General features: G+C 34.0%; 2 long non-coding RNA genes across 4 annotated transcripts; one reads left to right on the plus strand and one right to left on the minus strand.

The window, feature by feature from the left end:
- Nucleotides 1-2892: 2892 nt before the first annotated feature.
- LOC122294808 lies at nt 2893-4556 on the minus strand. The gene is made up of 3 exons (XR_006237743.1): nt 4331-4556; nt 3372-3527; nt 2893-3196 (listed from the first exon to the last, which is right to left on the minus strand). It is a non-coding gene; the product is annotated as an uncharacterized LOC122294808 (long non-coding RNA).
- Nucleotides 4557-5699: 1143 nt separating this feature from the next.
- Nucleotides 5700-20438, plus strand: LOC122300557. 3 transcript variants are annotated; one of them, XR_006240044.1, is made up of 3 exons: nt 5700-6029; nt 7447-14557; nt 20156-20438. It is a non-coding gene; the product is annotated as an uncharacterized LOC122300557 (long non-coding RNA). The 3 variants fall into 3 exon arrangements; XR_006240045.1 differs by lacking the exon at nt 20156-20438 and adding an exon at nt 16172-20149 and having other exon boundaries at nt 5702-6029; nt 7447-7513; XR_006240043.1 differs by having other exon boundaries at nt 5703-6029; nt 7447-7513.
- Nucleotides 20439-22216: the final 1778 nt, after the last annotated feature.

Consider the following 22216-nt stretch of genomic DNA (forward strand, 5'->3'; position numbering starts at 1 on the left):
CCTAAAAACATTTGTATTGATTGATTCAATTTACCTTTGTTAATTGGCTGAAAAGTTGTCACATTTGTTAGATGTCAGAGTAGTGCTGCAATGGTTTAAGAAATTGGAACTTTTTGCACACAAAGATGTCTAATAATGAGATGCAAAAAATATTTATCCATTTTTTTAATAAAAATGGAAAGTACCTGCCCTTCTAATTAAGTCGGCATGCATGTTTCACTATCAAATGCTTTTGTTCTTACATTCTCCAGGATGAAAATAAAAAGCTTAAATAAAAGATCATTTGACTAGCTAGCCAAGAAGATTAAGAAAAGACCCAATAAACAAATCTCGTAAGAGAATAAAGACTAATTTCTACCTAGTTTATAACAAGAATAATTCTACTCATAGGCCGGTCCAAAATTCCAACACCACACACCATGACGTGGCGAATCCGATCTAATCGCCACGTCACGGCTCTTCTACCCATTCTGCTCTCACTGCTTTCTCCCTCAGAAGCCTCCCGAATCTTACTTCAAACAGATCCCTCTCTCGCTGCTCTTACCTTCCCGAATCTCACTTCCCTCAGATCGCTGTCTTAGTGCTCTCTCCCTCACTTCTCCTAAATGCAGAAAGGCCTCTCTCATTGTCTTCCCCTCCCGTCTAAGTACCCCCAAGACTTTCTCCCTCACTTCCCACCCGTAGCCCTCTTTCTCTAACCCCAATCTATGAGTCGATGCCATATTAGAGGAAACAACTGTCCAGATCTGTGAGGAAAAAGACATACGTGTTTGCGTTTCTAGCTCATCCCCAACATTAGGTATGGTAAGTTTTCAGCTGAACCTTTCTATTTGGTTCCCCAGTACAATGATCAATGTATGTGTGTTTTCTAGTACACACTGAGTAGAGAAGAGAAACATTTCTGGTATAACTTTGTTTTTTTGTTTAATTTTTTTGTATGGAAGTTGTTTTCTCTTAATCGTCAGTTATATGTTTGGAATTTTTTGGTTGTGCCCATAAGCTGTTTGAAGGAGTTACTGACTGAAATGGACCTTGTGTGTCCTTGTTTGTGCCCACCCATGTGTGTCATATATTGTGTGTCCTTGTTACGGTTGTTATATGGTCACCACTCCGCAACAAACAGAGTCCATTTCTCTCAAAATTTTTTCTGTTTTGTATATACTGATATACAGCGATAAGCAGCTAAAAAAGGTGGCATTCACATTCTGTATGGGCGGGAGAGAGAGAGAGAGGTTTATGAGTGTAGGAAGCACAAGATTATAATGTGGTCACTACTCAGCAGAAAAACCAGTCTATTTGTCTTGAATCTTTATTGCATATACTGACACAATGACATTTGGCTTAAAAGAATAATCATTCACAATTAATAGGCCCCAAAACAAGAGAGAGAGACACACACCATACCCACCATCCTTGAATCTGATTCACTACAATGGCATAGTGATAATATATATTTGAATTTGATTTCTCCCTTGATACCAAATATTATTTTTAGGTCTCTCTTTCTCCGTCTTACATGAAATTTGGACAACAAAATCAAACACTAACGACATGGGAAAGCGACAAATGTGTCTATGGTTAATATACTTTATTTTCAAAGTGGCTTCATGCATGAATTTGATTTCTCCCTTGATACCAAATATTTTTTTTGGGTCTCGCTCTCTGTCTTACATGAAATTTAGACGACAAAATAAATCACGAATGACATGGGAAAGCAACAAATATGTCTGTGGTTAATATCCTTTTGTATAATAAATATGTCTTTGTCACAGTGAGATAGATGGATGCATCCAAAGTTTATAAGTAAATATTATATTCTATATTGCAGTATATATTTTGTAGCAACAACATTGATTACTAACTCAAAAAAAGCTTTGGAAATCAAGTAATTTACTCCAAAAAGTATAACTCTTTGATGCATCAACTGTTTAAGTATAACTCCTTGTGGGGTTTGATTGTATTTTTTTCATATTTAATGTTTGAAATTCTTGAATTGTATGCAGGGAGAAGCAAGATATCAATTCTTCGTATGGGAAAATATGCTTCAACTGGTAGAGGAGAAAATTCTGACAAGAGAGAATGCACTCCGACAGAGGGAGGATGATATATTGTTGTGCGAGTATGAGGTTTAGAGGGAAAAAAAAAAAAACTAATACAAAGAGAGAATGAATGATCTGCACAAGCAAGAGGACAAAGTTCAAAGGCAAATAGTAGAGAATGGATGTGCACATATATTATTGTGTTTATACTTGGTGTTATCTATTGTAATTATTTTTGGTTGGTTCGGATGATAGATGTATCGTGTTACTATTAATTGTAGCTGGATCATTTGACCGCAATTGTAATTGTAAAATGCACTGTGACTATTTTGTAAACGTGTGCTTGGTAAGATTTGAGTTGGATATGGATGTTAAATGATACCGAATGTGTACATGTGCTTAGGTTAGTTTTTGTGCGAATTGGACTAGAGTACTCATTAGTTGCTTGCAAATGGAAATTTAGTTGGAAAGTTCTTATGAGTTGCTTGGAAAGGGAAAACTGAGTAGGGAAAGATACAAATTAAAATTAAGTAAGAAAATTAACGAAACGCGAATGCATTGATCATGGACTATAGTGATGGTTTATATTCCTGTCTATGACATGCACCATCCCTCTAAAAAAGACCTCTAACACCACATGTTTGACACGTTCTCTCCCTATCATCTCTTGCACAATCACAACCATACCCACCACCATGCAAGAAAAGGAAAATCTTTATATTTCAATAAACATCAACCACAACAAAAAATCTGAGAGGTAATAAAAAAAATCTGATAAGTAATCAAACATAAGTGCTTCACCTTCTTTACAACTGGAACAAAATATATGATAGGGAATCAAAAAAATCTGATAGGTAATCAAAACACAAGTCTATCATATTCTTTATAGCCACAACAAAAAATCTGATAGATAATCAAAACATGAGTCCATCACATTTTTTACAACCACAACAAAGTAGCCACTAAGCCCCAGAGCCATAAGTCCAGTTTACATTCGTTACAAGTCCAGTTTATTCTCAATCCATCTCCACATTCATTCATTTTTTGAGATGAGAGAAGCAAGTATAAACATCAGATTTGGGGTGCTTTCCTTCCGCATGCTCCCTGCACTTCACCTTCATAGTGGTGCACATAATTGTCTACATGCACACCTTGCACTGCATTGAATATTCACCAAGAACAAAATTAACTAACCAACAAATTGAAAGGAAGTACATAGGCAAGACGATCTTTTTTTTTTTTCCAATAAATAAAATCTTATTGATTATAAGAATACACATGAGCCCAATTAATAGGAAAGATGATTTTATCTGAGACAAGATATAGTTGCACCTTGAAATTTCATCCTCTTGATCCATGATTTGATTCAGATGCAAAAACACGAATTATACATGATCATTGTCTATGACTCTGTCTTCTCTACTTTCATGTGAATTCATAGGTGCCTCATAACTCCTCCCCTTTTGCTTCCCTTTTCTATTAATTATTCTGTCTCCCGCACACCACGAGCTATTTGTTTTCCTGAATTCTTCCCCCTTTTTAAAAGTGGAATGGATTGAAAATGACTATTAAGTTGGTATGCATGTTGGGCTCCATTGAGGACAATTAGACCAGAGATAACAAAAAAATGGTTGATTTGAAAATTTGACACTATATATAATGTGATCATAAGATCCCAAATTCATGATAAAAACTAACCCTTACACAAAAACTTAAAATTCTCAAGAAATTTTGAAGGGGCAAGGGGGTAAAACACAATGTTTTGAAAAAAAAAAATCCACCTCACCGATGTGTGGTCATGTTGGAGAGACAAGGGCCTAGGAGTAGAATTACTCTTTAGGGAATCCTTATTGTGGATAATTGGAAATAATTGGAGCACAAGGACAAACCAATTAAAGCAATGTTCCTGTAATTTATGGCACTAGAGCCACTAAACGACGGAGTAATTGAAGTGAAGCGAATGTTCCTGTAGTGATTTATTCATGATTTTAAAAAGTCATTCCATTTTTGTATCATGTTTCTTTTACTTCGCAGTGAAGTTCTATTTTGTTGTACATACAGCAGGTGACAGTACTGATTAATTGATTAAGATATAGCACCGATTCGAATCAGTTTCAACTGAGTTGAACAATTTAATGCTCTGATATATCTTAAAGAGTAAAAATTAAAACAAATCCTATAAAAAAATCCAGGAAGCATTATGAACAAGAAGAAATAGATGCAAAATAGGAAGCAAGGAAAATACAAAGCAAAAGTGTATAAACCATACGAACAGTCAGTTTCTTACATACGTTGAGCAAAATCTGGACGCATTACTCGTTGTACATGTCTTCGAGTCACAGATCGGGGTTAGAGAGAGAGGGCTACGGGAGGGAAGTGGGAGAGAAGTGTGGGTAAGAGGGCTGCAGAAGTGAGGAAAGGGAGGAGAGAAAGTGCGGCCTCGAGGGTGAGAGATGGGAGTGAGGGCTACAAAAGAGAACTGTAAAATAAGTGTAAAAATAACCCAGCCATATAAAATGCGAGAGAGAGAGAGAGAGAGAGAGAGAGAGAGAGAGAGAGAGAGAGAGAGAGAGAGAGAGAGAGAACCTTGGAGTCGTCGGCAGCTAAAAGCTACGGTGAAGGTGAGCAGAGGAGGGAGAATGTGGGAGGAGAAGGGGATTTGGAAAATTTTTGAATACGTATTCTGTGCTGCAGGATCTATTTTGGGGGCAAGGGGGCTGGGTAAAATCGTGTTGTTCAAAACGCACATTTTGAAAAAAAAAATAAAAAAAACAGAAAGATAAATCCAGCTCAGCTGGTGTGTGGTGTGGGTGAAATAGAGGCTTAAGAGTAGAATTACTCTTATAACAATTGTGTCTCTATAAATCTTAACTTGTTGAGTACAAGACGTAGAGTATTGTGGCGCCCCAACAACTACTTATGATTTGGTGGGAGCCACGATCCCGGGATGCTGGCCACTCGGGTCATACACCCACCCAGTACACAATGTGATAAGTGTGAGCCCACATATTTAAATAACGTATACAATTATATTGTAGTTGAAAATTTTTTGCAATCATAAAAATCTAACTAATAGTTCTGAGAAGTTTAAATTATATCACCATCTTAGTGCACATAAGCCATAAGTCTTCCAACTATAGACAAAAGAATATTGCAATCTATATCCATCCAAGATTAATAGAGAGCCAAAAATTAACATTAATATATAAGGAAAATAATCTCAATCTTCACTCTTTAGGTAGAGTCATACCTCTATACTTTGCATCAAAATGCAAGTTCAAAAATAGTAAAAACTTTAAAATTTGAAATTTGAAATTCAAATTAAGATATAAAATATTAATAAAATAAAGCTACACTCAAAATGTATATATAACGTTGTACTTAAAATTATGCATATACCACTACTGTTCTTTAAAAGGTAATAAATGTTCCTTCTTGATGATTTATACTTATTTTTAAAATTTAAAAAGTTAGAATAAATTTCAAAGACAAAAATGATACTCCAACTTGCCGAAGACAAATAACATGTATGAGTTAACCCATTAACTTCTTCAGAGGCTGAATAGTAAAGCTATTTACCATGGCTTTAATTTGAATTATAAACAAAATTAACCCCCTCCAGGGTCTCCACGCCTTCCACGCCTCTATATACATATATATACACCCCCCTTTACATTCACTATTCCTCACACAAACAAGTAGCCGTTAGAGAGAGAGGGAGGGAGCCAGGAGGTGGAACACGAGAACATACTCCTGCATATTGCGAGAGAGGAGGTGATTTATTGTGGCTCATGCTTCAACGGAGATAATGGTGGCTTTCATGGCGATTAAGACGCATCCGATGATCCAGACTGTAAGCATTGCATTAAATCTGTTACTGATTTGATTCGTATTCATCGCAATAAACTGTAAGCATTGGACCTGATCCCAAACGTGGCGTTGCTCTCTTCTCGATCGCTGCTCCATTGAGAAAACAGAAGGTCCCCTCAAGTAAAATCTGTCGAACTCCCAATCTTCCGTATTTTAGTTTACTTTTATAATTGATTTTGAGTTCATTTATTATTTATTATATATTTAGTTTTGGAAAATATTAATAAGCAGTTGAGTTTCTCCTCATTTTGACTATTTTAATTTTTTATTTAATGATTAATTTTTTTTTTTTAATGTATTGGTATATTTCTTTCTTTTTAAAAAATATTTAAGTATGTTAAAAAAATTTTGAAAGAAAAAGAAAATAAAAATAAAAATATAAGTTTATACTAACGGTACGTCGATCGGTCAAAACTGGTGGCACGCTAGCATTACTCTTTAGTCTTTTAGGTTCCACGAAACAAGGAGACCTTAAGGTTGGCCTCTTTTCTGGTATAGTGTTCTTGGTGGATGAAATTTATTATTCTTGGCACTTTCATCTTTGAACCGTTTGAATTTAAATCATTTTTTTTCCTTTTTAAAAGAAAACCAATCTGCAAGTTTTAACGCTTGTCGTGGAGCATAATGGTGCTCGAATTTGATGGAGCGGGGACTGTTATTACTCTAGTTCAGAACCGTGCCATGGAGGGCTCTGGAGTCAGAGTGTTACTCTGCTTATGCTTCCTGTCTGGACTCTTGATGAATTTAATCGCTCTAGCTTTTGTCTGTCGTTCTTATACTCCTTATAAGCTATCTTGGACTATGATGAGATTCTTGCTCTGTGTTGCATTCACTGTTCTTGAGTTAGTTTCTGCATAAATTTGAACGAATATAATCATTGGTTGACAGGTTCGGGTCTGCTTGTGCAAAGTCCACATGCATTCATTAGTGTACATCATATCAAACCAACTCCTCAAATAAACACCTACTGTTAATAATTGTGCATGACCTCATCTGATAGGATAAATTTGTATCCTTGAGTGTTTATATCGGGTTCCTCGTCTTGGTATTGTCCTCTTAAGGTGGACCAGGATGGGGTCTCATGGTCTTTTCACTCCAAATATTCAGCATGCTCATGTAAGCCAATTGCAAGTGTATTTGCTATTTGCCTCCTCCGGTTGAAACCACATGAGACTCCTAAGTTTTGTGAGATGATTGCCTCATTTATGTTCTGAAGAGCCTTGATCGATAATAATCTCAGAGAGCTTTGTTTAGGTTAGGTGGTCATGCAAAAAAGCGATACTATTAAAACTAATTCCATTTTTAAGAGAAATTATTAAGTGAATTATATTAGAGAACTAATTCCATTTTTAAGAGAAATTATTAAGTGAATTATATTAGAGATGGCTTGTTGGGAAACTGGTGAATACAATTGTTATAATCCTTTCATCATTGTTATTAAACCATTCTTCCAGAGTCTTACAACGCTGAATACTTCTGGCTCAACCTTTGCACATCATATTATATTATTCTTTTTTAATTATTCTTTTTAATTCAGATAAGACCTATGGAAAGGCTAGAAAGGCAGCCTAGTCGAAGCCGCTCTGTCTATGGAAGATAATTTGGTAAGTACCATGAAAGCTCCCACTAACATTTGGATCTTTTTTGTACGAAATATTCTTTACAGCTCTCAAACCTCCTGCATAGTGCTTCATATCTATGCTGGATTTATTAAAGGCAGAAAAATTGTCCTGGGTAGATATCTTTCTCTTTTAGTTGAACTTAAATCACTTCTTTCTTTAAGTAAGTTGAATAATTTGATTGCGGATTTTAGGATCAATGTTCCTGTATAATTTTTTTGTAACTTTGGAATTTGTCTGGCCAAATATTCATTACTATGATCTTAAAAAGTAGTCACTCTTTGCATTAACAGATATTGACAACAGCATTATGATAACTACTGTGCTGTCCAGGAACCAACACGTATACTCATTAGAAGCTGTTTTGTCTTCTGTGACTCAACTGTCTTCAACCACTATATTTTCTTTCTGTTTGTTGCTCTATCTATGTCACGCAAAACACAGCAATACTATTAAAACTAATTTCATTTTCTAGAGAGAAATTGACTAGTGAATAATGTTAAAGATGGCTTTTTGGGTACTAGTACCACAAGTGTTCTAATCCTTTCATCATTGTTGTTGAACCATCTTTCCAGAGTCTTACAACAGTGAATATTCCTGGCTCATCTTTTGCACATCATATTATATTATTCTTATTTCATTTTTCTGTTTAAATGAGATAAGACATGTGAAGTGGCTAGAAATGCAGCCTAGTCAGAGACTGCTCTGTCTATGGAAGATACTTTGGTATATATACCTTGCTGGTACTAGAGCGAGACTCATGAAAGCTCCCACTAACATTAGGATCTTTTTTTGCATGAAATATTATTTACAGCTCTCAACCCTCCTACATGGCGTTTCATATCTTAGTTAGATGCATGAAAGGCAGAAAAATTGTCCTGGGTAGTTATCTTAGTTGAATTTTAAATCACTTCTTTCTTTAGGGAAGGTGAATAATTTGATTGCAGATTTTAGGATAATTGCTCTTGTATAATTTTTTATATGTAAGAATTTGTAGGCCCAAATATTAATTACTATGATCTTGAAAGGCAGTCACTCTTGGCATTAACAATTATTGACAAGTGCTGTATATTGATAATTACTTTGCTAGCAAGGCATCAATAGTTATAATCGTTAGAATCTGTTTTTTCTTCTGAATCAGTTGTCATCAACAATTTTATTCTTTTTGTTATTCTCTTTATAGCTTTATAGATCAAGCACTTTGTCATTTTACTTAGGTTGTTCGATTGTCGTGTTATATGACTCTATCCTTCACTAACTTTAATTGATCAATTTTCCTTTTTGTTATTTTTATTTTTTGGATTTAAGTCAGCTGAAATGTTCCTGATTTTTTTATTATCTATATTGTTTTCTTTGAAGCATGTATTCACTATGCATACATGAGGTGCTTTATTTTCTCTTTAACACTTGTATTTAATTTTTAAGGCATATTATGCTGTTATTTGATAGTTCCTTCACTTTTGTGCCTATATATCAGTGTTTTATGATTGCATTTTCATATTGTTATCTTTTTTTCTTTGTCAATCCACTGAAAATGATCTCATGAAAAACCTTTTTTCCTTTATATGCGGAGAAATATTCCGTGGCCCATATTTAGGTCTTTTTCTGTATGAAATATTATTTACTCCTCTTAAACCACCTACATGGCTCTTCATATATATCTTGGACGTATGAAGGGCAAGAAAAATTGTCTTGGGCGGTTATCCTTCTGTCTTCAAGTTGAAGTTGAATCACTTTTTTTGTAAGGTACGGTGAATTCAGATTTGGGATCGATGCTGTTGTATAATTTTTTATATGTTAGAATTTTTCTTGCCAAAATATATATATTTTATAGCTCAAAGGATTTAGGAAAAAGCTGAAGTCATGGAGAGTTGAGTCCCGATAAATTCTCCCGACAATTTTTTTTATTTTTATTTAGTGATTAAAGAAGTATTTTTTAATCATATTATAAATTTTTTAAAAATATTTAAGTGCATAAAAAAATGAATAAAAAAAAAAAAAAGACAATTGGCTTTATCGGGGCCACCATCGGGCTACACCCTCGGTTGGTGTAGCATGACTCAAGGATTTATAGAGATGGAGCTACTTGCGAGGCACTAACTTCTGGCTAAATATTTATTACTATGGTCTGGAACGTAGCCACTCTTTGCATGAGCAGTTATAACTGCATTATGATAACCATTATGCCATCATCATCAAGTATACATGTTATAAGCGGTTTTGCCTCCTGTGAGTGAGCTGTCTTCAATCATTAGGTTTTATTTCTTTTTTGATAAGTATTAAGATAATTTTATTTCAAAGAAATAAGTATAGTCTAAGTACACAGAAAATATATAAGAAAAAACACCTAATTTTTCTCTTGAGTTCAACTCCTTTCTTTCTCTAGGTAAGATAAATAATTTGATTGCCAATTATGTATTGTTAATTTAGTTATCTCCTTTGTGGTTATTCCTATACTTATTAATTTCTCCTCCATCTCTTCCTCTACTTATCCTCTCTATTCTACTCATCCTCTTTTCCTTCTCTATTTCATCTCCTCCTCTCTCTTCTCCTTTTTTTGCTCGTGCTGCTCGTCCTACTCCTCTTTCTCTCTTTTGCTTGTACAATTTGTCCCCCTCCTCTCTTCCTCATCGTATTTGTCTTTGTCTTCCTCCTCTCTTCTTTGTCCACATCCTCCACTTCTCTTCCTCATCCTCCATCTAGATGTACTATCTACATATTTAGTATGGTTTTAAACTTTTAAAGATTAGTTTATTTTTTGTTAGATGTGATTATAACTTTGGTTTTCCTTTTCATTTCTTACGGGTTTTTTAATATAATAGTTACAAAAGTTTGAGAGTTCTAGATGAGGCCTTACACATCCTTGCAACCTCGAATCGACTGGTGTACTAGCAAGTCTTCGGGCTTGATCCTTACGCGATGAATGCACTTTGTATATAGTTAGTTATCTATGTCTCCAAGTTTAAATCACTTTGTTCTTTATGTGATTGCCGATTACGCATTTATTGTTAATTTAGTTGTCTTGTTTATGGTTATTCTTATAGTATTTTTTATATTCTTGTTATTATTAATTTCTCTTACTCCTTATATTCACCCTCCTCTCTTACTCTCCTCATCCTACACCTCATCTTTTCATCCTATATTCCTCTCCTTGTACTCCTCTTATGCTCGTACTCCTGGTCATACTACTCCTCTTTTTGTCCTAAATTCCTATCCTCCTCCTTCATCTCTTCCTCTCCTCGTACTCTTCGTCCTAGTCCTCTTCTCTTCCAGTTCTTCCCGTCCTCTTTGTCCTACTCCTATCTCCCTCACTGTCCTCATCTTCCCCTTCTCATCCTTGTTCATGCCCTTTCCTCTTCCTCCTTCACCTTTTTTTAGATGTACTATCTTTATAGTATATTTTAAGAGATCATTTTGTTTTTGGTCAAATATGATTAGAATTTGGTATTTCTTTTTGAATTCTCTTGGATTTTTAATATAATAGCAACAAAAACTTGAGATTTGTATTCCTTACACATCCCACAACCTCGATTGGATTGGTGTGTTGACTAGGCTTTGGCCTTGATCCTTATGCGACGAACGCTCTCTATATATATGTGATATTTTTATACTCACATTTTTGTTATATAAAACGTTATTTATATAGCTTTAAGTGCTCCCTAACATTTGAAACTTTTTTGTATGAAATTTTATTTGCAGCACTTCACCCTCCTACATGGTGTTTCATATCTATGGTAGATGTATGAAAGGCAAAAAGTATGTCTTGGGTAGTAAGTTATATTTTTATTCTAGTTGTTCTTTCTTCAAGTAAGGCGAATAACTTGATTGTTGATTATGTATTTATTTTTTAATTTAGTTGTCTCGTTTATGAATACTTCTATAGTATTTTTTATATCCTTGTTATTGTTAATTTCTCATACTCTTATCATTCTCCATCTTCCTTTTCTCATCCTCGTTCACGTTCTCTTCTCTTCCACCTCCAGCTTTTTCTACATGTACTTTTTTATAGTATATTTTTAGATATCACTTTGTTTTTGTTCAAATGTATGAAGGGCGAAAAATATGTTTTGGGTAGTTAGTTATATCTCTCTTCTTGTTGCACTCACTTTTTTCTTCTGTTAAGGTAATAACTTGAATGACCATTACACATTTATTTTTTCTTGTGTTTTCTTTTGTTAAACCATTTTTTGACTTATCAAAAAAAAAAAAAAAATTGTCTCATTATGGTTATTGTTATGGTATTTTTTTAGATTATTGTTATTGTTAATTTTTCTTACTCTTCGCCTTCTCCCCATCTCTTCCTCTCTTCTCGCTCCTTTTTTTCTCCTATATTCCTTTCTCTCACCTCCCCTCATCTCCTCGTACTCCCCATCCTACTCCTCTTCCTCTCTTCCTGTTCTCATTGTCCTTTCGTGCTACTTCTTTCTTCTTCACCGTCTTCGTCTTCGTCTTCTCATCCTCATTCATGTCCTCTTTTATTTCACTACCACCTTTTTTAGATGTACTATTTTTATAGTATATTTTGAGAGATCACTTTGTTTTTTCTCATATGTGATTAGAATTTTGTTATTGCTTTTTCAATTCTCTCAAATTTTTAATATAATAGCAACTAAATCTTGAGATTTGTATTCCTTACGCATCCTTGCAACCTCGATTGGATTGGTGTGTTGGCTAGACTTTGGCCTTGATCCTTATGCGATGAATGCTATATGTATATATGTGATATTTAATACTTACATTTTTCTTATATGAAATGTTATTTATAACTTTGTATGCTCTCAAACATTTGAGACTTTTTTGTATGAAATTTTATTTGCGGCACTTCAACATCCTACATGCTGTTTCAAATCTACATTGGATGTATGAAGGGCAAAAAGTATGTCTTGGATAGTTAGTTATTTCTCTATTCTAGTTGCAACAGCTTACTTCTTTTCTTCAGGTAAGGTGAATAACTTAATTGTTGATTACACATTCACTTTTTAATTTAGTTGTCTCGTTTATGGTTATTTCTATAGTATTTTTTATATACTTGTTATTATTAATTTCTCCTACTCTTTTCATTATCTGTCTTGTCTTCCTTTCGTCGTCATCCTAGTCATCTTTTCTTCCTATAGTCCTCTCCTCCTCCCTCTTCTCCTCATCCCACTCTTCCACTCTTCCTTTTCGTCCTCTTCGTCCTACTCCACTCTTCATCGCCATCTTCGTCTTCGTTTTCCTCTTCTCTTCCACCTCCATCTTCTTGTCTTTGTTCATGTCCTCTTCTCGTCCTCTTCCTCTTCGTCCTACTCCACTCTTTGTCACCGTCTTCATCTTCCTCTTCTCGTCCTCGTTAACGTCCTCTTCTCTTCCACCTCCATCTTTTTCTAGATGTACTTTTTTTGTAGTTTATTTTTAGATATCACTTTGTGTTTGTTCAAATGTTTTAAGGGGAAAAAATATGTCTTGGGTAGTTAGTTATCTCCCTCTTCTAGTTGCACTCACTTCTTTCTTCTGCTAAGGTAATAACTTCATTGACGATTACATATTTATTTTTCTAATTTAGTTGTCTTGTTATGGTTATTCTTATAGTATTTTTTAAAATTTTTGTTATTATTGATTTTTCCTACTCTTCTCCTTCTCCCCCCGTCTCTTCCTTTCCTCCTGCTCCTCCTCTTTACCTCCTTTATTCATTTCCTCTCACCTTTCCTCCGCTCCTCGTACTCCTCGTCCAAATCATCCTCCTCTCTTCCTGCTCTCACCGTCCTCTTCATGCTATTCCTCTCTTCCTCAGCATCTTCGTCTTCTCATCCTCATTCACGTCATCTTCTATTTCACTTCCACCTTTTTCTAGATGTACTATTTTTATAGTATATTTTTAGAGATCATTTTATTTTTGTTCAAATGTGATTAGAATTTCGTTATTGCCTTTTCAATTCTCTCAGGTTTTTAATATAATAGCAACCAAAGCTTTAGATTTGTATTCCTTATGCGTCCCTACAACTGCGTCGGGATTGGTGTGTTGGCTAGACTTTAGTCTTAATCCTTATGCAACGAATGCTCTTTGTATATCGGTGATATTTTTATACTCGCTTTTTTTTTTATATATAAAATGCTATTTAGAATTTTGTATGCTCCCTAACATTTAAGACTTTTTTGTTTGAAATTCTGTTTGCAGCATTTACATGGCGTTTTATATCTATGTTAGATGTATGAAGGGCAAAAGAATGTCTTGGGTAGTTCATTATCTCTCTATTCTAGTTGAACTTACTTCTTTCTTCAACTAAGGTGAATAACTTGATTGTTGATTACTCATTTATTTTTTAATTTAGTTGTCTTGTTTTTGTTATTCCTATAGTATTTTTATGTCCTTATCATTAATTTCTCCCATTTTTCTCTTTCTCCGTCTCATCTTCCTCTCGTCGTCCTAGTCCTCATTTCCTCCTATATTCCTCTCCTCGCTCCTCTTTTCCTCTCCTCTCGTTATCCTACTTCTACTCTTTTCATCCTATATTCATCTCCTCGTCCTACTCCTTTTCTCTTCCTCCTCTCACCGTCCTCTTCGTCCAACTACTATCTTCCTCGTCGTCTTCATCTTCGTCTTCTTGTACTCGTTCATGTCCTCTTCTTTTCCCACTCCACCTTCTTCTATATGTATTTTCTTTATAGTATATTTTAGAGATCATGTGAGATGTGATTAAAATTTTGTATTCATTTTTCAATTCTCTAGGATTTTTAATATAATGGCAACCAAAGCTTGAGATTTGTATTCCTTACGCATCCCTGCAACCTTCGGCCTTGATCCTTATGCAATGAACGCTCTCTTTATATATGTGATATTTTTATACTCACATTTTGGTTGTATAAAATGCTATTTAAAACTTTGTATGCTCTCTAACGTTTGAGACTTTTTATATGAAATTTTATTTGCAGCGCTTCACCCTTCTACATGGCATTTCATATCTACGTTGGTTGTATGAAAGGCAAAAAGTATGTCTTGGGTAGTTAGTTATCTCTCTCTTTTAGTTGAACAGACTTCTTTCTTCCTGTAAGGTAAATAATTTAATTGTCGATTACGCATTTATTTTTTAATTTAGTTGTCTTGTTTGTAGTTATTTCTATAGTACTTTTTATAATCTTGTTATTGTTAATTGATCCAACTCTTGTCCTTCTCCGTCCTATCCTTTTCTCGTTGTCCTACTCTTTTCATCCTATATTCCTCTCCTCCTCCCTTATCTCTTCCTCTCCTCGTCCTACTCCTTCTCTCTTCCTTCTCTCAACATCATTTTCATCCTACTACTCTATTCCTCGTCGTCTTTGTCTTCGTCTTCGTTTTATTGTCCTCGTTCATGTTCTCTTTTCTTCCCACAATACCTTCTTCTGTATGTACTATTTTTATAGTACATTTTTTTATATCACTTTGTGTGGTGAGATGTGATTGGAATTTTGTATTTATTTATCAATTCTCTCGGGTTTTTAATATAATAATAACTAAAGCTTGAGATTTGTATTCCTTTCGCATCCCTGCAAGTTTGATTGGATTAGTGTATATGCTCCCTAACATTAGAGACTTTTGTTGTATAAAATGCAATTTAGAACTTTGTATGCTCCCTAACATTAGAGACTTTTTTGTATGAAATTTTATTTGAAACATTTACGTGGCATTTCATATCTATGTTGGATGTATGAAGGGCAAAAAGTATGTCCTGGTTAGTTAGTTATCTCTCTCTTTTAGTTGAGCTCACTTCTTTCTTTAGGTAAAGTAGTTAACTTGATTCTCGATTACACATTTATTTTTTAATTTTGTTGTCTCGTTTGATTATTCCTGTCAAAGTTGGTCTGAATGCCCTTTCCATAGGATTTCCTTTCATTATATAGAAGAGATTTTATATTAGTGTTGCCATATTTCTAGCACCTAAGTGCTATATAAGGTAAGTATCTCCAACATATTTACGGCCTAATTATTTGCTATAAATACAAGCTCGCTATAAAGGAAAGTATCCTAAAATATTACAAACCAAATATTATAGTATCAATCAAATTTAAAGTATCCTAAATTATGCACGTTAACAATTCCTATAATATTTTTTATATTCTTATTAGTTGTTAATTTCTTTAACTCTTCTCCTTCTTCGTCCTATCTTTCTCTCGTTGTCCTACTCTTACTCTTTTCATCCTATATTCTTCTCCTCCTGCCTCATCTCTTCCTCTCCTCATCCTACTCATTTTCTCATCCTTCTTTCACCGTCCTCTTCATCCTACTACTCTCTTCCTCGCTATCATCGTCTTCGTCTTCTTGTTCTCATTTATGTCCTCTTCTCTTCTCACTCCACCTTTTTCTATATGTACTATATTTATAGTATATTTTTAGAGATTGTTTTGTTTTTCGTGAGATATGATTAGAGTTTTGGTATTCCTTTTTCAATTCTCTCTGGTTTTTAATATAATAACAACCAAAACTTGAGATTTGTATTCCTTACCCATATCCTTGTAACCTCGATTGAATTGGTCTATTGGCTAGCTTTCGACCAAGATCTTTATGCGACGAATGCTCTCTATAAAATAGGTGATATTTTTATACTTACATTTTTGTTGTATAAAAAGTTATTTTGAACTTAGTATGCTTTCTAACATCTGAGAATTTTTTGTTTGAAATTTTGTTTGCAGCACCTCGTATTTTTATGTGACGTTTCATATCTATGCTGGATGTATGAAGGACAAACAAATTGTCCTGGGTAGTTAGTTCTCTCTCTCTTCTAGTTGAACTTACTTCTTTCTTTAGATAAGGTGAATAACTTGATAATCAATTACACATTTATTTTTTAATTTAGTTGTCTTGTTTATGGTTATTCCTATAGTATTTTTTATATTCTTGTTATTGTTAATTTCTCATACTCTTCTCCTTCTCCGTCTTATTTTCCTCTCATTATCCTAATCCACTTTTCCTCCTATATTCCTCTCCTCCTCCCTCCTCTCTTCCTCTACTCATTTTACTCCTCCACTCTTCCTGTTCTCACCATCCTTTTTGGCGTACTCCTCTCTTCCTCACCATCTTCGTCTTCGTCTTCTCATCCTTGTTCACATTCCTCTCTTCCACCTCCACCTTTTTCTAGATTTACTATTTTTATAGTATATTTTTAGTGATCACTTTGTTTTTGTTCAAATGTAATTAGAATTTTGGTATTTCTTTTTCAATTCTCTTGGGATTTTAATATAATAGAAACCAAAAATTGAGATTTGTTTTCCTTACGCATATCCTTGTAACCTCGATGTGATTGGTCTGTTGGCGAGCTTTCGACCAAGATCCTTATGCGACGAATGCTCTCTATATATTGGTGATATTTTTATACTCATATTTTTGTTTTATAAGGTGAATGAATAACTTGATTGACGATTAAACATTTTATTTTTTAATGTAGTTGTGTCGTTTATTCTTTAATAATTTTTATATCATTGTTATTGTTAATTTCTCTTACTATTCTCCTTCTCCCTCCTCTCTTCCTCTCTTCGTACTCCTACTATATTCATCTCCTTCCACCTCTCTTCCCACCTCTCTTTCTCTCCTTGTATTCCTCATCCTACTTATCTTATTTTCTTACTCTCACCGTCCTCTTTGTGCTACTCCTCCTTTCCTCACCGTCTTCGTCTTGTCTTTCTCTTCTTGCCCTCATTCACATCATCTTCTCTTCCATCTCCACCTTTTTCTGGATGTACTATTTTTATAGTATATTTTTAGAGATCACTTTATTTTTGTTAAGATGCAATTAGAATTTTGGTATTCTTTTTTCAATTCTCTTGGGTTTTTAATGTAATAGCTACCAAAGCATGAGATTTGTAGAGAAGGTCTTACACATCCCTGCAACCTTGATTGGATTGGTGTATTGGACAAAAAAATTGTACTGGGTAGTTAGTTATCTCTCTTTTCTAGTTGAACTTACTTCTTTATTCAAATAAAATGAATAACTTGATTGTCAATTACGCATTTATTTTTTAATTTAGTTATTTCGTTTATGATTATTCCTATATAGTATTTTTTATATCCTTGCTATTGTTAATTGATCCTACTCTTCTCCTTCTCCTTCTCCGTCTTATCTTTCACTCATCTTCCTACTCCTCTTTTTCTCTCTTCCTCTCCTCGTCCTACTCATTTTCTCTTCCTTCTCTCACCAGCATCTTCAACCTACTACTCTCTTCCTCGCCATTTTCATCTTCATCTTCTCATTTTCATTCATGTCCTCTTCTTTTCTTACTCTACCTTTTTTCGATATGTACCATCTTTATAATATATTTTTAGAGATCACTTTAATTTGGTCAAATGTGATTAGACATTTTGTATTCTTTTTTCAATTCTCTCAAGTTTTTAATATAATAACAACCAAAGGTTGAGATTTGTATTCCTTATGTATCCTTGCAACCTCGATTGGATTTGTGTGTTGGCTAGCCTTCTACCTTGATCCTTATCCAATGAATGTTCTTCATATATCGATAATATTTTTATACTCACATTTGTTTTTGAATAAAATGCTATTTAGAACATTGTATGCTCTCTAGCATTTGAGACTTTTTTTGTATGAAATTTTATTTGCAGCACTTCACCCTACTACGTGACATTTCACATATATACTAGATGTATGAAGGGCAAAAAAATTGTCTTGGATAGTTTGTTATTTCTCTCTTCTAGTTGAACTCACTTCTTTTTTCTAGTAAGGTGAATAACTTGATTACTGATTATGGATTTATTTTTAATTTAATTGTCTCGTTCGTGGTTATTCTTATAGTATTTTTTATATTCTTATTATTCTTAATTTCTCATACTCTTCTCCTTCTCCCTTCTCTCTTCCTCTCCTCATCCAACTCCCTCTTCCTACTCCTCTCTTCATGCTCTTGCTGTCCTCTTGTCCTACTTCCCTCTTCCTCACTATCTTCATCATCCTCTTCTTGTCCTTGTTCACATACTCTTCTCTTCTACCTCCACCTTTTCTAGATGTACTATATTTATAGTATATTTTTAGAGATCACTTTGTTTTTGTTAAGATGTGATTAGAATTTTTGTATTCTCTTTTCAATTCTCTTGGGTTTTTAATATAATAGCTACAAAAGCATGAGATTTATAGAGAAGGCCCTACGCATTCCTACAACCTCAATTGGATTGGTGCATTGGACAAAAGAATTGTACTTCTTTCTTCAAGTAAGGTGAATAACTTAATTAGCGATTACACATTTATTTTTTATTTTAGTTGTCTCATTTATGGTTATCCTTATAGTATTTTTCATATCCTTGTTATTGTTAATTTATTCTACCATTCTCCTCCGTCTTATCTTCATCACATCGTCCTACTCCTCTTTTCCTCTTATATTTCTCTCATCATCCATCATTTCTTCCTCTCCTCGTCCTACTCCTTCTCTCTTCCTCCTCTCATCATTTTCTCCATCCTACTACTCTCTTCCTTGCCATCTTCACCTTCATCTTCTTTTCTTTGTTCATGTCATCTTCTCTTCCTACTCCACCTTTTTCTATATGTACTATCTTTATAGTATATTTTTAGAGATCCCTTTAATTCAGTCGGATGTGATTAGAATTATGGTATTCCTTTTTCAATTCTCTCAGATTTTTAATATGATTGCAACCAAAGCTTGAGATTTGTATTCCTTACATGTCCCTACAACCTTGATTGGATTGGTGTGTTGGCTAACCTTCAGTCTTGATCTTTATCCAATGAATGCTCTTCACATATAGGTAATATTTTTATACTCACATTTGTTTTTAAATAAAATGCTATTTAGAGCATTGTATGCTTTCTAGCATTTGAGACTTTTATTTTGTAAGAAATTTTATTTGCAGCACTTCACCCTCCTATGTAGTGTTTCACATATATGCAAGATGTATGAAGGGCAAAAAATTTGTCTTGGATTGGTTATCTCTCTCTTCTAGTTAAATTCACTTCTCTTTCTTCTAGTAAGGTGAATAACTTAATTGCCAATTACGGATTTATTTTTTAATTTAATTGTCTCGTTCATGGGTATTCTTATAGTATTTTTTATATTCTTGTTATTGTTAATTTCTCATACTCTTCTCCTTCTTCCTTTGCTCTTCCTCTCTTCGTTCTACTCATCTTTTCCTCTTATATTCCTCTCTTCCTCCCTCCTCTCTTCTTCTCCTTGTACTCCTCATCCTACTCCTCCTTTCTTCATACTCTCACTATCCTCTTCATCCTACTCCTCTCTTCCTTGCCGTCTTCGTCTTCCTATTCTCATTATCGTTCACATCATCCTCTTCTCTTCCATCTCCACATTTTTCTAGATGTACTGTATTTATAGTATATTTTTAGAGATCACTTTAATTTGGTAAGATATGATTAGAATTTTTTATTCTTTTTTCAATTCTCTCAAGTTTTTAATATAATAGCAACCAAAGGTTGAGATTTGTATTCCTTACACATCCATGCAACCTCGATTGGATTGGTGTGTCGATAATTCAAGAAGTCTTGGATCGATTTATGATTAAAAAAAAATCTCATTTACTTTAATATATCTATATATATGATATGCATGTGTAATGTGCATATTAAATATGAATCTGACGGGTATTGGATCCAAAATCTTAATCTATTTTTGTTGTTATCTTGTTTTTGTTGTGAATGAAACATGTAGGGACCCTTTGGAATGACACAACAAACAACAGGCTTTGGCACAAGTCGCATCTTAGATTGGACAAATCCTTCAGCCTTGATCCTTATCTGATAACTTCTCTTTATATATCGGTGATATTTTTATACTCACATTTGTTTTTGAATAAAATGTTATTTAGAACATTGTATGCTCTATAGCATTGGAGACTTTTTTGTATGAAACTTTATTTGTAGCACTTCACCATACTATGTGGCATTTCACATATATACTGAATGTATGAAGGGTACAAAAATTGTCTTGGATAGTTGGTTATCTCTCTCTTCTAGTTGAACTCATTTCTTTCTTCTGGTAAGGTGAATAACTTGATTCCCGATTATGGATTTATTTTTAATTTAATTGTCTCATTCATAGTTATTCTTATAGTATTTTTTATATTCTTGTTATTGTTAATTTCTCCTACTCTTTTTCTTTTTCTCTCTCTTCCTCTCCTTGTCCTACTCCTCTTTTCCTCATATTTTCCTCTTTTCCTCTTCTCGTACTCCTCATCTTACTCCTTCTCTTTTCATGCTCTCACCGTTCTCTTCGTCCTATTTCTCTCTTCCTCATCGTCTTCCTCTTCCTCTTCTTGTCCTCGTTCACTTCATCTTCTCTTCTACCTCCACATTTTTCTAAATGTACTATATTTGTAGTATATTTTTAGAGATCACTTTATTTTTGTTCAAATCTTATTCAAGTTTTTGTATTCTCTTTTCAATTCTCTCAAGTTTTTAATATAATAGCTACTAAAGTATGAGATTTGTAGAGGAGGCCCTAAACATCCCTACAACCTCAATTGGATTGGTGTACTGGCTAGTATTCGGTCTTGATCCTTATGTGACAAATGCTCTCTGTATATAGGTGATGTTTTTCTACTCACATCTTTTTTTTTTTAGTATAAAATTCAATTTACAACTTTGTATGCTATCTAGCATTTGAGATTTTATTTGAAGCACCTCACCCTCTTACGTGGCATTTCATATCTATTCTTGATGTATGAAGAACAAAAAAATTGTCTTGGGTAGTTACTTATCTCTATCTTCTAGTTGAACGTACTTCTTTCTTCAGGTAAGGTAAATGACTTAATTGTCAATCACGCATTTAGTTTTTAATTTAATTGTCTCATTTATAGTTATTCCTATAGTATTTTGTTTATCCTTGTTATTGTTAATTTCTCATACTCTTCTCCTTCTCCGTCTTATCTTCCTCTTCTTGTCCTACTCCTCTTTTCCTCCTATATTTGTCCCATCCTCCCGCATATCTTCCTCTCCTCGTCCTACTCATCTCTTCCTTCTCACCATCCTCTCCGTCCTACAACTCTCTTCCTTGTTGTCTTCGATTTCTCGTCCTCGTTCATGTCCTCCTCTCTTCCAACTCCACCTTTTTCTATAAGTACTATATTTATAGTATATTTTTAAAGATCACTTTAATTCGGTCAGATGTGATTAGAATTTTAGTATTCTTTTTTCAATTCTCTCATGTTTTAAATATAATTGCAACCAAAGTTTGAGTTTTGTATTCCTTACGCGTCCCTGCAACCTCGATTGGATTGATGTGTTGGCTAACATTTGCCCTTGATCCTAATCCGATGAATGCTCTTCATATATGGGTGGTATATTTATACTCATATTTGTTTTTGAATAAAATGCTATTTAGAGCATTGTATGCTTTCTAGCATTTGAGACTTATTTTGTAAGAAATTTTATTTGCAACACTTCACTCTCCTACGTGGTGTTTTACATATATGCTAGATATATGAAGGGCAAAAAACTAGTCTTAGATAGTTGGTTATCTCTCTCTTCTACTTAAACTCACTTCTTTCTTCTAGTAAGGTGAATAACTTGATTATCGATTACGGATTTATTTTTTAATTTAATTGTCTCGTTCATGGTTATTCTTATAATATTTTTTATATTCTTGTTATTGTTAATTTCTCCTACTCTTTTCGTTCTCCCTTTTCTCTTCCTCTCCTCGTCCAACTCCTCCACTTTTCCTTCTAGATTAGTCTCTTATATTCTTATAAGATGAGAAGAGGAAGAGAGGAGT

Source organism: Carya illinoinensis, chromosome 2 (assembly GCF_018687715.1).
Source record: "Carya illinoinensis cultivar Pawnee chromosome 2, C.illinoinensisPawnee_v1, whole genome shotgun sequence".
Taxonomy (NCBI): Eukaryota; Viridiplantae; Streptophyta; class Magnoliopsida; order Fagales; family Juglandaceae; genus Carya; species Carya illinoinensis.